The 15,671-nt window shown below is 43.2% G+C and overlaps 1 long non-coding RNA gene across 2 annotated transcripts in view; it reads right to left on the reverse strand.

Annotated features, from left to right (window-relative positions):
* Positions 1 to 1,266: 1,266 nt before the first annotated feature.
* The window catches only part of LOC109143622, a 28,004-nt gene continuing 13,599 nt past the window's right edge, over positions 1,267 to 15,671 (reverse strand). The window contains exon 3 of one of the 2 annotated variants that reach the window (XR_002043930.3): positions 1,267 to 1,534. This is a non-coding gene — a long non-coding RNA (uncharacterized LOC109143622). Of the gene's footprint in view, positions 1,535 to 12,280; positions 15,585 to 15,671 lie in introns of those variants that run through there. The other variant, XR_002043929.3, reaches the window with a different exon arrangement.

The raw sequence follows: 15,671 nt of genomic DNA on the forward strand, positions 1-15,671 counted from the left end.
CTGGCTGGTAACTGAAGCAGGTCAAGGAACAAAAAAGGTTAGATCATAAACTAACAGAACTCCCTGAAAAATAAAAATTGCATTCGTCTTCTCCTGACCTTAAGATGTGAGATGCTTGAGAATGTGAAACTCCAATCTCGGAGTAGATAAAATGTTCTGATGAACAGTATGTGCTCAGCCTCCTGCCAGATAGGATTACTTTTTTCTCTTCTGTTTAAGCTATATGTGCAACCTCTGCAGCTTCACTGTTAGCAGAGGGATTTTAAAAACTACTTTATTCTAAAAAAGCTGTATCTGTTTCAGATAAGTTCTTGGAATTCAAATGCAACTACACCACCAGATCTTCCCCTGGTGTAAAAGGAACTACCTGAGAATTCACTCTCTGATTTTTATCAACTGAGATTGTCACTTGATCAAGGAAATTATCCCTTCTGAGAAACCAGAACTTTGGAATAATTTCTCTGCTTTTTGTCCCATTCTGTTATGTATAAGCCATCATACCTTCTTCTGTGAGTGTCACAGCACACAAATCTTAAAATTGTGTAGCAAATGCAGAGGCTGTGAAAGTTTGGACCAGTGAACAGCACCAGATTGAGCAGTATTGCAATCTCCATTTTCTTGTATGCCCTGTACAGAAACCTTAAACAGTGACAGTGTCTCTGTGCATTTTATTAATGACACTGTTCTGGGGATCAGCCACCACATTGTGGGCTTGAAAGGTGACCCCCCTTCAGTACTGGAAGAGGACATTGGTCTTCCATCAGCAATTTAAAGTGTGTGTCTTCTGTAGCATATTGAGCTCTTCACAAGAGCTCTTACATCAAGCAGCTTCTTGACAGTCAAATCCTTTCACCAGCAAGGTCTCAACTGGAAAGTTCAATAAACATGGGAAGTTACAGCTTCAGTGGGCCTGAAGCAATAATGTAGGAGATTCCTGATGTGCTTGATATATTGCACCCCACTGGTACTGGAGCTATTCAACTGGAAAGTCATAAAACAAAATAAAGCTCTGGAGCAGGAATTATTCAGTCATTAACACCACAGACATTCAGCCATTAAATCTCTCCTACCAAACACACAGCAGAGCCATCACAGCCAGAACTCTGTGTGTGTGTGGAGACCTGACAGCCCCATGGATGCTGTCTTGGGGCCTTGGTACACATACCAATAATATTTCCATAAATCACAGGGATTTGCCACAAGGTTTACCTAGGATGTGAAATCACATTATTTTGCTACCAGCAGCACTGGCTGCTTTGTTTTAGGAACCTCAATGCCCCCGGTGTATGTTCCAGGAAAAGAATGAAATAAATTCAGATTCTTCGTAACAGCTTGATAAGAACTCCTCAGTGCTCTGGAATCAGAGCTATAACACACCTGAGCTTGTGCAAAGCACAGAGCCCTTCTCCAGTGGAATCACTTCATCCAGCATCCCTCCATCACTGCTGCTGGCAGATTCAGAACATGGAAGACAGCAATGAAGGAATTCATTGCCACGAAGAAATGTCAGTTTACCGAGATGAGAATCAGGATCCTGAAGGAAAAAAAAAACAATTTTATCATCACCTTGCAGTAACTTCTCTTCTTTTCTAACGCAGGGGTTTGCAAAATACTAAATAAATCAGAATGAGAAATCATTACTGTGAAGATGATGCAAGGACAATGACGAGTTGAGCCCAAGCCTGAGGGGGAGAGACTTAAGGAAAGCTATGAAGCACTGAAGCAATGAGGAAAATTGGAGGACTAGAGAGTCCATGTAGGAGCCACAGGAATAAAGGGGCTTTTATAGCAGAAGAGACAGACCTCTGAGCCTCTCACAATCCTTCATTCCATACAGCTTTGTTTATTATAGCATCTTTCTTTCCTAAGGCTGGAGTTTAAGACTGTGATTTATATTTCAGAGCTATTTTTTTTTTCTGACCTTGAAACACAGGGGAAAAAAAATACTGAAAAGATTTTTCAAAACAACCGTGGGGAAGCTCTAATGCAGCCTTTGCTTACCTCCGCCAGGGCTGGAGGTATTTCAGGCTCCAAAGGCAGCACAAACATGAGATGTTCCAGGCCCTGTCACTCTGGCTGGTGTGAGACACTGCTCTTTGCTGAGTGGCTGAGAAAAGTATTGGTACGGTGTCAAAAAGCCTACACAGGGTTAGAACAGGAACTCAAATCTGCCTGTGCAGGCACCAAAAAATTATAAGGGAAGTTATCATATTAAAGCAACCTGACTTTTTTCTCCCCTTAAACTAATCAAAGGCTTGTGCTGATTGTTGAGGATGGGGCTATTGAAAGAAAGGGTCTGAACTGAGAGATGCAAATGCATGAGAGAATTCCCAACCACTTCCTTCCAAAAGTTGAATCAAACCTGTGGGCAAAAGGACATGAGGGAGCCTGGAACATCCATCCCCACACCAAACCCACTCTGCAGTGGCCACATCAGCAGAATCTTCACTGGATGGGTCCAGTGGGTAACTAAGGGGAAGCAGGATGGTGTCTTGTGCCACCAGTCTGGGTATTTCACACCACGGTCTCACATCCATCCCAGGAAACTTCAAGGAACTAAAGAGCATAATCAGTGAAGGGAGTTAATCAATGAGCAGAGACAGGCATCTCTGGAGGGCAATTCAGCCCAGCTAGAACCAATCACCCTGTCACCTGTAGGGGAGCAGAGGCCAAGTGTGCTCCAAGTTCCAGTGCCTCAGTGAAGTGCCTGAAGCTCGATGGAACAAATCTCACCTAAGAGGCTTTCAAAGACCCTTAATGGCTACTGGAAGTAATCACAGATTTCAGTGAGTATGGGTCAGGATTTAACTTCATCCTATTTTGGTAGTAAAAAAGTCAAATGCAGCCGTAAGCATTTAAGAAGAGAAAAAGAAGTCACAACTGAATTTTTTTCTGAGATTGGGATCTCTTTCAGTTTATCAGAGTGAAAGGTTGTGATATTTCCTGTTAGGTCCTTTAGTGCTGTTTTCAGAATTCTCCGGTCTCCCTCTTAAATACAAATCCAAGATCTGGATATCAACTTAAAAAAAAAATAGTCTGCCAAAAAAGAAATTAAATGGTAGTTTTAATTTCTGTCAGTAGAACCCATACTATTTTCCCCCCAAGTTTAATGTCAATGCAAGAGACGAAATAACATTCCCTTTCACAAACAATCAAAGATGATTTCTTTTTCTTTTATGCTTTTTGTCAGCAGCGCCAACTTTTTTGAGTTACTGTTAAACGCAGTCATTGTAAACAGAGCTCAAACCCATCTACTCCTATTATCTCACTGCACCATAAATTGCCTTGATAGTGAAATAACAGCAACAAGACTGCAGTGTTCTTCCTAACAATCCCTGCTATGACTGAAGTGGATAGGTCATGTACACAAAGCCAAGAGCAGGCTTTGGCCACAGCAAAGTGTTAAGAGATATATCAGTGAAACAGAAGCTGTCACTTACACAGTGTCAGACATATAGAGCTGCAGTTAATTATCTGTATTGCTGCAGCATCCAAAAACCTTAAATCCAAACCCAAATTCCATTCTTCAAAGTGACAAATAAGTAGAGAACATAAAAATAGCCCAGTGAGGCAAGAACTAAAGCCTGTTGTAGAACAGACAGGGCCCATAACCCAGGCAGACAGGAGATGCTGCCTGTGCAGGTCCGTGGGACAGGGAACCCTCACTGCCTGCCCACCCACTGCCAAATGCCACAGGAAAACTTTTATGAAGGGGAGAAGAGGCTGGGAGGAGAGTTTAGTTATAGAGAGCTCCTGCTGAGTGCAGGAAAACCTTCAAGGTACATCTCTCAGCATCTAGCAGCTGCACTTTTAAGGGTTTTAGCAGGGCCCAGGTGAGAGCTGGTAAATCAAGAGTAATAAAAAGGATAATGGGGAAGAGGAGGAGGGAGCAGTAGCCATGAGCAGTGCTGCAAATGGGAACAGCTCACTTATTCCTGACCTGACTGGGAAGAGGGAAGCAGTGATGGAATACAAAGAGTGACATGGGCAAGGGCACAGACCAGAGGAAATCACCTTTCCAGAGGCTTCCCAACAGCTACGAGGAAGGCAGACCACAGTCACCAAAGTGAGAAAAACAACTGCTGCAGTAATTGGAACAGGACACAACAGCATTTCAGGCCCTGTTTTGATATATGAATGTGGGGGGGGAAGTATATTGCAGCAGGAATCAGCAAGATTTAGACATTGGCCAAATAAAAGCATCTACATGAAAGTCTTGGTCAGGGACAAGGCTCCAACCCCACAGACAGCATTCTGTCCATACTGGTCTAGTAAAGCAGCAAGGTGGGAATACAGACTAACCTGTCTGCAACTACATGGAGCTAGACCTGGCAGCTCCAGAGCTCTGAAAAGTGTCAGAAAAACTGAAGCAGTCTCCTGAATGTGGATGAGGTAGTGGGAAATATCAGCAGAGGGGTGGAGATGGATTTATGCTTGCAAATGGTTTTGCCAAGACACAAGGTCTGGGTCACAGAGAGGAGGAGGTGGGGAAGGGTCCTGGAGAAACCCCTCACAGCAGAGGAGAGTGAGAGGGTCTGGCTGACAGGGCACCCCAAAGAGCAGGGGAGAGCTCTGTGGCTTTCCATGGCCTGGATGCATTCAATCCTAGGAATGCAGCTTGCACAACATAACCTTTGGGACCTATTTCAGATGTAGGTAGGTTTTAAAGACACATGGATATATTCTATATGAATATAGGTATTTCACTGCTTCTTGCAAGTGCAAACAGCTTTCCTGAGAGCACTCCAGACTGCTGTACTCCCTCACACAGCTTTTAATAACCAGGCAGAAACTGGAGTGCAAAGTAGTCATAACCAGTGTTTCTCTCTCCAAAATCCCTGTGTTGCAAAGAAAGAAATTTGTCAGAAGCTGAATTTATATGCATCATTCATTCCCATTTGTACCAATTCTCACTTCTGCAGGTCAGGAATTGCTTCTTGTCCTGCAGAGCAATGAAAAGCAGGCCAATAATGCCACCCACAGGTGCCCAGGTTTATTGCTGCCATGGATTTCCAGATGGGTTCTGTGATCCTGCAGGTAACTGGGATGTTGCTTCTAACTCAGTAGTGACACAGGTGCCTCTAAACTCACCTGCACTAAGAACTGCACTGTCGGTGCTTTTTCAGCACTGCTGGGTTACAGAACTTACAGGTTACTGTGCAGATGGCTTGTTTTCATTACAAAGAATTTGTGGGGGGAAGAAACAAAACCTACACAGGTTACAAAAGAGAAATTAAAAATAAAAAAAGCCCACCCATCTCAGTACTCAGTGATATGGAGATCTGGTGAAAGCATTTCAAGCAATCAAATCCACTTTTTAAATTAAAAACATACAACAAGTATGTTCTCACAACGTGCAGCTTATTTTATTTTGCCATTCCTATCTCAGAGATCCTTCAATTGTCATGACAAGGACTGTGATGATTTAAGAATTCTTCTTTGCAGAATAAGACAAAACACAACTAAGAGCTCAGTCTGACTGAAGCAGGGAGAGTTCTGCTCACAGGTAATGTACTCATTCTCTTATTTCTCTTGTCCATTTTATTAAGAATTTAAATGTTGGAAACACCGTTTTCAGTAATTGTTACCTGAACATTAAAATAGGAATTTGTGTTTAAGGTAAGAGGCATTAAAGGGTATTTATTAGTTTATTCTCCCTTTCTTACAGAGCCAGATCACAGTCTCATGGAGAGGCTTGGGATCAGATCACTCTGCAGGGGAGGAGGCAAAGTTTTCTTGCACGTGATCTGTCTCAAAAGCAGTGAAGGTGGGCCACTCAGGGGAGATAAAACCCTGGCACTCTGCACAGACTTGTTACATCTCATGGCTGGAATTAATTTCCATCCCCCAGCCAGACTGACACCAGTGAACTCTGAGTTCTGCAGGGTGGGTGATGGATCTGAATGATAAATCCTTCTCGTATGCTGTTGTGTCTCAGCCCCTCACAAAAGGTCAATTCATCTGAATTCTCTAGTGTTTTCCACCAGTACTGACTGAGGCTGAAGACATTGGTGTACTTGCAGAAATTCTTGGAGGAAGCAAAACCACAAAAGAAGTGAGTAAATACAGGATTTCATATTGCAAGTGCCTTGCTGAAAAAAAGGACTGGTCCTAGCGGTGAATTCACTACATGAAACACGATTTGTATGAGTGAGATTATCTTGGGTGTCTGCAGCTACAGAATAATTTAAGAAAATCTATAAGGGAAATTTTCTCTATTGAAAAATAAATTTGAGAACTGACTTGTGTTAAACACATTTAACATGAGAACTCAGAGATAAGCTCCCGCCCTTGATCTTGTGTTTAGGCATCTTATGTTATGTTTTCCTTAGATGCAGTTGTAGATATAGCACCTACATTCCAAGACAACATTATCTCAGCACAGTATTAATATCATCCTAGTTTACATATAGCAGTAAGTCTTTGTATATTAATTGCATAATCATTTAGTTTATTTGAAATTATTTATTGCACAGAACATAATCAGATGAGGCCAGATTCAAAGTAAATTAGACACATGGAGTGAAAAACATGAAACTGTTCCATCCTAAGCTCTTACTAGACACACTCACACTTTATTGATTAAATTCATCAGTACTCTTATTTAAAGACCTGGAGCTCTGGAGGAGCCACTGTCAGGCTATCCCTGCTGGCACCAGAGGTAAGAAGTTATTTCTGAAAGCTAAGGGCTCTCCAAAGGCCCCCCCAAGTTATCCAGTCTCCTTAAAATCAAAGGCATAATCTACTGTCCTTGAATATTTGAAGGGAAAAAAACCCCCACCTAAGGTATTTAAGTAAATGGATTTTTTCCTCATTAAAACCAATATTTAAATACTTACAGCCTTATCTTAATTACATAAAAGATGACACACCTACCTCTTAGCCTCCCATCCCCGTGGGACAAAGCCCATTTAACGTGCTGCAGGGGAGGTGACAGCAGGTCCTGTCGCTGGAGCAGGGCTGGGCTCCCAGCAGCAGCCCCAGACACACATCCCCCAGCCCACAGGGCACCCACAGGCAGGAATTAAGCAGAACAGGGAGCTGAATCTGGCTTTCCCACTAAAAATATTTATGGAAGAGTAATAAATGGTAATGATTTTGAGCAGCTACCAGAGAGCAGAGCCCTAAGTTTGGTCTGTGCCCATTGCAGAGGTTCTGCTGCAAGAGCAGTTCCAGGGGTTTGGAGCAATTGCACAACACTTGTGACAGAGCCGCCCAAGGAGTCCAGCTCAGCCAACTCGAGCTGTCCCCCAAAACAAACATGTTTATCTACAGTTCTTTTGATGCAGTCATTAAAAACAAAACCTTGTTCAGTTTAAAGATTCACTGACAACACAAGACCATTCAAAGAGTTTTCCATCAGAAGTGCTGCATTTGTTGTCGTACTAGTGTCACAAAGGATTTCACCAAGCAGACAATAACACATCCCATGATAAATAAGACCAAAACAGTCTCCAGGCAAATTTATGGCAATCATCACTCACAGGCAAGTGTGATAAAAAAGCATCAAGCTAACTTCAGAAATAGTGAGAGATCTGATCCTCAGGCAAGGCCTTTCCAAGGCGACAGCTATCTGGGTGATCTTGAGGACACCTTATCTGCCAGCAGGACTGGACTGTGCTGATGTGAGCCCCTGCACGTGTGGGGGCTTTGCTTCACTGCTCTGCCACTGAGCAAGTGCCAGCTCCCACAGGCTGCTTCACTTCTGCCTCCATCCATCACAACAGCACCATTTGCTGACTGGCTAAGGAGAATGCCTTTCCCAGGGAAACACCAGAGAGCAAATGCTGATCCACGGAGTGCTTTGGGTGGTGATAGAGCCTGTCAAAGTGAGTTTGTGACTGGAGAGACTGGAAAAGGTGGTGGCTCTGTAAATACAGCCAGACCTTCTGAATTTGGACAGCAGTTCTCCAGGGAATTATGTTCCCCCATGGGAGACAACAGCACAGGAACAATAGCTCCCTCCATAGAAAGCCCTTCTGGATGTGGCCCTTGACAAAAGTAAGGGGCTGCTATAAAAGGCCCTACTATTAAATACCCCAGACCTCACTGAAAGCAGTTTTACACAGAACTCTCTCACCTACTCACAGATTTCCTGTCCTCTGGACACAGTCTGCACCCAAACACCGAGCCAGCGTGGCTTGGGAGTTCATTACTCTTTCATGGGAGAAGAGAGGGACAACACAAGAAATTTTAAGGAGTTGAACAGAGTGGCCATAGGTTAAATCTTTAAAGATTTTCAGAAAATCAATTGCAACTGTGCCTGGAACTGGGCATTCAGTAATCATGTTTTCACAAATATATCCAATACCCATATTTACAGCTAAATTCCTCACATATCTAAAATAAACACTGCACTGCAATGTAGGAGCACCAGCCCCTCAGTGTGCCGCATTTCACTGCAGGCTCTGAGACAAATCATGGCAAGTAGTAAGGGCTGTGCAAGCAGAAAAATCTCACAACGTGGAACCAGAGCTTTCCAGCAATGCTGGCAGAAGAGAGCTACTCAGAAAAGCAACGATTAATTCCTTCTAGAAATCTGCATATTGACACCATTTCCTTCAGGTTCAGTGGAAACAGTACAAAGAAAAATAAAAATATGTTAAAATACAGCAAAGGTTTGCTCAGGAGAGGCTGTGAGGCCCTTCCCTGTGGTGCTGATGCCACTCACACATGCCCAGACCCTGATTCAGGGGAAGAGCAGAGCAGGGGCTCACTGGAGGAAGGCCAGGCAGCACCAGCGCAAGCGCAGTGCCATAGGAGACAGGGCTGCCAATCTTCCAGCAAGCCCACAGCCTCCACTTGCTCCCTCTCCGTTACATGCCAAGTGCCCACTCTCCAAAGGTTCACAATTAGATTTTTTTAAAAAATCCTACTTTGTCTTCCATATATTAGCACTAAATCCACTTCAGTTAAGCTACAATTTTCCATGTTTTCTTCACTAGAGCCTTGCTTTGACATAGCTCCTCCCTCCACACGCTCCCCACACAGTTCTTGGGCTGCTTCTTCAGAAGGGAGCAAAGCTGAACCAGGCCAAAGGTTAAAGACAGGCAGTTCAACGTGACCACTGCTTTTGGCCACTTATTGTTCAGTCAGATGAGCTCAGCTCACAGACACAGAACACTCTGTGATCCTCCAGAGCCTTCAAGGCAGAACCTTGCCAAAATCACCCTCCAGCAGCGAGCCAGCAGGACACCACAAACGTGTAATGCAAAGATTTACAGTGAGGTATTTTAAAAGCACAACAGGGATCCTATCCTGGACCCAGCTCCACAGGGAATCAGGCACTTTGCACCAGCCAGGAAAACCTGCAGGACTACATTGCTGATACACTTTGCTGCATCAAAAGAGAATTGCAAATGTTGTTATTTGCGCCACCAGAATATCAAAAAGGAAACACAGCCAGAGCTCCAATGATACAAATCCAAACAGATAAATACCTTGGCAGGTGTCCAGCAGGGCTGCAGCTTGGATTCATTCACAGAGAGGCAACAGTAGAAAAGTTCAAGCACAAATTCTTTTTCCAATTATTCATAAACCAGTAAAGTGGTGTTTAGGGAAAAAAATATCAAAAAGTTTTCTTCTACAACCACAGTTCCCCCCGGCATGGCTGGCACCACATAATCCATAACGCACGAACATTGAGTCTGCCGCCTCTGCCAAGCCCACACAGCAGCTCCCAGAAGCACGAAGAGAGTAATTAGCAGCAAACGACAACAACATGAAGGCAACAGGTCAGAAACAAACACTCCAGAGCAGATCTAGAGGCTGGTTTGCTTCCCCCAGCCCTCACAGCCAGCCTGTGAGAGCACATGGCAACTTCCTTCCTTCCTCCCTTCCCTTCCCTTCCTTCCTTTCCTTCCTTCCTTTCCTTTCCTTTCCTTCTTTTCCTTCCTTTCCTTTTCCTTCTTTTCCTTCCTTTCCTTTTCCTCCTTTTCCTTCCTTTCCTTTTCCTTCCTTTCCTTTTCCTCCTTTTCCTACCTTTCCTTCCTTTCCTTTTCTTCCTTTTCCTTCCTTCCTTTCCTTTTCCTTCTTTTCCTTTTCCTTCCTTTCCTTTTCCTCCTTTTCCTTCCTTTCCCTTCCTTCCTTCCGAATTCCTTCCTTCCTTCCGAAGTCCTTCCGAATTCCTTCCTTCCTTCCCACCACAGCAACCTTCCTTATGAGCCCCACATGAGCTCAGTCCTGCTCGTGTGGCCCCTCCCTTTCTTTCCAGGGTCTGGCCCCCACCTCACCTGAGACACACAGCACCACAGCCAGGTGCTGCTTGATAAATTCATGGCTCTACAGACTAATTTTGACCTCCTTGATCATAAGGTGAAATTGCCTGAGCTGATGATCAAACCTGAAGTGCTCTTAATGACGGAAATGTTTGTGTATTGCTGCTCTAGTTTAGGGGTTTGCAGTAATGATGTAGGGTAACAAGAAAAAGAAAAAATTGACAGGCAGCTACAAATGGTGGTGGACTCAATGAAAACCTAAAAATCTAGGGGATAGATTTGTCCCTAATAGGAATAAGAAGGGAGTAAATAGTCTGTCCTGTCAAGCATCCTTGATAGCTGTATAATAATGGAAGAGTAAATAACCACAATTCTGGTTAAAAACGGAGGGTGGTGATTCAAATGGGAAAGGTGAAGTGCTTAGATATGTGTTTGAGGAGCCCTGTCAACAGAAAGGCTGAAGAAACACCAGGATCATTAGTGATTTCTTTGGAGCAGGAAGACGAACCAGATGGCCTCTCCCCTGCCCTGGCTGTGAATAGGGTGGGTTTATGTAGGGCCTGGACTTGTCAGTGCTGAGCCATCTGAAAAAAAACCCAAAACAAATACTACAAGAAGCACACAGCTTTGGGGCATTCTATGGTCTTTATGGCATTTTGCACACAGAGAGGTTTGTTTCAACATTTCTTTCTATTTGGGAACATTTGCACACTAGACTTGGAGATGTTCAGTGCCACCTTTGTCACTTCTGTCTTGTCTTGCTATTTGTAGAATAGTGTCAAATCTTATAAAATTTGCTTTCTCTTTTATGAGTTTGAACTTGTCATTTTAATAACAAATATCTGTCCACCCTTGTATAAAACCACAATTAAAGATTTCTGAGATGCTTAGATAACGCAGTCATTTTTATCATGACCCCTCCTTTCCAAACAAGCGTGGCTAATCTTTTCAAAGCAAGCATGCCTAATATTTCCAAGCTCTCTTTGAGGCACTGCATTATCATGACCCAATTATTCCCAAAAAAGATAGCTGGGAATTTTCTATCAAGATGATTTGCTCACAGAAAATGCAGCTATCACAAATACAGGGAAGACTCCATATCACTTAGAATGGTTTTCTATGGAGAAAATTCAGATCAAATATTTCCTGATCTATCAGCTTGATGAGATCCTGTTTGTTGCCCCATTCTTTCCTAACTGGATAAGCACAGAGCTGCATTAACCCGAGGTGTGCTGGTGATGGCTGGGAATTGCAGGTCATGTATTTAATTCCAACAGGGCAGAAGACTCTTTCAGTTTTCATTTTCTGACTTTTACTTTGAATTCCCCAGGTAAACAAAAGAAAATTTCATTTAATTTCTTGAGGTCAACTGAAGACAAAAAGAATAAACAATCTGTGCTATTCATTTCTGCACTTCTGCACCATTCTGAATGCTCTAAGCATAGGATGGGATCCCATCTCACTGGTCTGTCCCAGGAAAACAAGGTCTTACCCACTAACAGGACAGGATTTTACAAGATCTAAGCAGAGCTTTGACTAATTCTAGCTGCTTGGAGGTGTCTGAAAGATTTTCAAATTGCAGTGAGTATATTTGGGATTATTTCTCAGTTCTCAGTGTTCTGACTTTAAACTAGGCATATTGCAAAAACTGAATAAAAGCCACAAACAAATAGACACTCTTCAAAAGTCCTGTCACCCCTATCAAATTGCTGAATCTTAATTAATGAAGTGACATTAATGTCATAATGTTAATTAGTGACATTAATGAAACTGCCTTCTGGAGAGACTGGGAAGTTTGACATAAGCCTGTCCGACCTCAAAACAACATCAGGGTTGAAGGTAATTTTCCCCATTTTGAAGGCAGCAGCACAGCCTTCTGCCAGAGACCCGGCTCCACCCCTCAGCCCCAGGGACTGCAATGGTCGCTCTCTGTCCCTGAAGAAAGAATGTACATTTTATCCTGAGCACTGAATGACCATTCACTTTGCTGAAATGTTATTTCTTTTTATAACAGCTTAAAAAGAGGATGAAAAAGGAGAAGGAACCCAGTGCTGCCACTTTGGAAAGCTTTTATTGTAATCAACCTTACAACGCTTTTTGTTGTACAATACAAAGGACGTTTAATCTCTCCTGGCTGGCACATTCCCTCCAGGGTTTTGCTGCTGACAATGGGAGCTTTCACTTTGACCGTGGCGAAAATAGTGTCAAACCCACTGCAAGGCACTGCTTTTACTCTGGATACATTTGGGAAATTCTAAAGAATCAATGACTTCATGACACGAGGGGAAAAAATAGGGGTTACAGTTGGAAAGAGTTCATATAATTTCCTATAAGTTTTGCTTCCCATGAATACCACCACCTCTAAAATGTGTTTAACTTTGGTGTTGCAAAGATGTGCATGGTTTGTTTGAACTCTTTGATTGATTTAAAGAAAATAAACAAACCAAATTTATGAGATAAGATTTCCATAGCACTTGTTCTTCATAAATTTCCCAAAAATCTCTGAATGTGTAGTCTCAAGGTGCTCCACGTAGAAAGGGAGGAGGCAACAGAGGTCTTGGGGTGGAATCACTGAGCCAGCTCTGTCAGCTTTTCCGTCTTTTTTTCTTGTTGGTTTAAAGGAAAGTGAAACTCTTTGCACATAACAAGATTTTGCCTGGGTATTTTCTAAAGCTCAGGCCAAATTCAACCTCTGAGTTTTGGAAAAGGTTGTTAGAAAGTTGCAATTCAAGAAATTCCTCTGTGCTTCCAAATTTGTGCCAGGCTTTTAGACTGCTGGATGGAAACCCCCCAAAAGATTTTGTTTTGTTCACAGAGAGACAGACAAGTGATTTCCATCTGGGTGACTTCTTTGCAGTTGGGAGAAGCAAACAACAAACAAGAAGCGTAGGTGTGGACTGAGGCCAGCTCAGAGTGAAGCCACAGGGACTGAGCAATGTGCATGTCCTGCCCCAGGAACCACAGCCACCTTTTCTGTCTAGAGTGGTCCCTTGAAACACCACAAACTCACTCATCTGGTTACATAATTTCTGTACTCACAGCAGCTGTATTTTCCACACTAAAGGATATTTCAGATCAGCATCCAGATTGAATCTCCAAAACCAGCCAAAGCCAAACAATTCTAAGCTTGTATTTTTGCTCTCTGCCAGAGTGGCATAAAAAAGAGTACTGCAGATAGAAGAGCAAACATGTTGAGATGTGTATGAAGCTCCTGGTGAGGTTAATAGAGAGTGTCCCAACAGGTCCTAAGGAAAGATTGTCACCTTCCCAACACTGTCCTGCAGGTCAGAGAGAGACTGTGCCACTTGTCTGCCTGGTGTGGGACAGTCCTGCATTGAGAACAGCAAAAAAGCAGGGTGAAAGCAGCATTAGACAGCCCAGGGACTGAAAGGTTCTGGCATAAACTGGTCAGGAAACATTTCTGCATGTGTCACACACAGGGTGTCAAAACCAAGCATGCAACTTTCTAGCAGCGTACAAATGAAAAAATAGGTCACAAAATAGGTGAAAAAACTAAAACCCTTATGCTGGCTAGTTTCTCACTCAGTATTTTGATGAATCCTGATTGGGATCCTTATGGAATAACAAGACAGAGTAAGTAGACGTAGGAGCAACTGACTTGGATAAACTCTCATTGCTCTGAGAGGTGCTAGATAGTAAATAATCCATCTTGGAGAAGCTTTGAGAGGCTGGAGAGTTTTCCCATCTGCTAGAGATGTTTCTTAGTCTTGACTTGGATGTAAATGCAGAAGGCAGGTCACACTTAAGCTGCTGCTCTGTAACCTTCTAGATGATAGGTAATTACTCATAAATGTGTCCTACAGATACTCCAGGGATCCATCTGCACATGCTTGCCCAAGAGCTGATGGCTCTGGTTGAGTTCAGAAGAGACCAGAGCTGTGTGAGGAGTGGTAGATTTAGAGGATGCTCAGCAATTCAATTTTTCAGGCTCTCAATGGAAAATATTAGAGCAATGATAAGGCAGCCCGTAATAAAATTACATTTATTTTTGGAAACCAAATTGTACAGCTGTGGAAAAGCAGGTAGCTTGCCAAGTGGGGGCAGCCAGCCCACCCTCCAACTCCAAGACTTATGGCCCCCATGGGGCTGAGACATGCTTGGCCATCCTATAAAAATTCCACCACCCCTTAATGACATATCCCTGGGCTTTGGAACCTTTTTGAGTGGAAAGTGCGTTTTTCTGGCCATCCATCCTCAGTCTGCTTTGCTACAGCAGCATGGTTTGCCCATCCCCTGGCACTGGTGACCAGCCTGGTTGCTGCTGAAACTCTCCTGGTCCCTGGTGAGGGCTGCAGCCCCCCCCCGCCCCCAAGATGGGCTGGGCTGGCACAACCTGCGGGGACCGGGGTGGGGTGAGATGCAGGAGGTGGGAGCACAGAGCACACAATCATCTGTTTTGACTGGAGACAACCAGAGAAATAAATGAGCCCCCAAATCACCCAGGATAAGTTAGGGCACTATACTGCTTTCCCTGAATTAAGTAGGGAGGCTTGCAATTAATTCAGCACAAAGAGACTTCTGCACTGACCATCATTTCTCTGCTGCTGGAGAGACCTGCTTGGCAGCTTTCTGGAAAAGGAAAACTCTGTAGCTGAGACAAAGCACATAGGTGGGCAGGCAGTTGTGATAAAACCACAGGGAATGAGGAAAATGAGAACCGTCTCATGCAGAACTTAGAAATGGAATAAACAGGTTATTTTTACAAGACAGAAATGAATGTATAACTCCAGGAATGAGGAAAAATACAGCAAGTAACAGCATTTGCAGTTCAGCATATTCCATTGCTATTAAAAATAAAGGGAAAAAAAAAGGCAATGAAAGCAGAAGCATTTTGAGAAACAGACAGTACTGTGGTATCTGTAGTTATGTGTTCTGCCTTCTGCATTCCCCACAGTAATGAGAGATGTGACCCTGTAATCTGCTGCAGAATTGCTGGTCATTTTCTTCTGCCATTAAGATGCAGAATGGGAGCTGCTCTTGCTCTCACGTGGACTCTCAGACAATTTTTCTTTCTTTGTCGTTTCAGCCAATCCACACTAAAAGTCTATTGGACTGGCATTTTCTTTGCTCCTCAGGATGGAAAATTGAATTGATTCCTCTGAGAAGGAAGGGAGCAGGTATTCATTATCATAAGGCGAATTTGTAAAGTTCTGGTTGGTTCAGCTCTTCCCCTTCATTTTTCAGCTCACTCCAAGTCATTGTATCTCTTGCATCTTATCCCATTGGATGGAATAACACATCATTCAACATTATTAACTGTGGCCAAGATGATTCTTAATATTGAAAATTAGCAGCAAAAAGTGAATGATCACCTGAGAAAGCATTTCTCCACTTGAGCTTTATGACCTGCAACAGAAAGTTTTGCAATGAACAACAGCTCTTTGTCACTTGGAAGCTCTAATACTGTTGCTGTTGTGCTTTTCCACCACAGTG

This window comes from Corvus cornix, chromosome 14 (genome assembly GCF_000738735.6).
Source record: "Corvus cornix cornix isolate S_Up_H32 chromosome 14, ASM73873v5, whole genome shotgun sequence".
Classification (NCBI taxonomy): domain Eukaryota; kingdom Metazoa; phylum Chordata; class Aves; order Passeriformes; family Corvidae; genus Corvus; species Corvus cornix.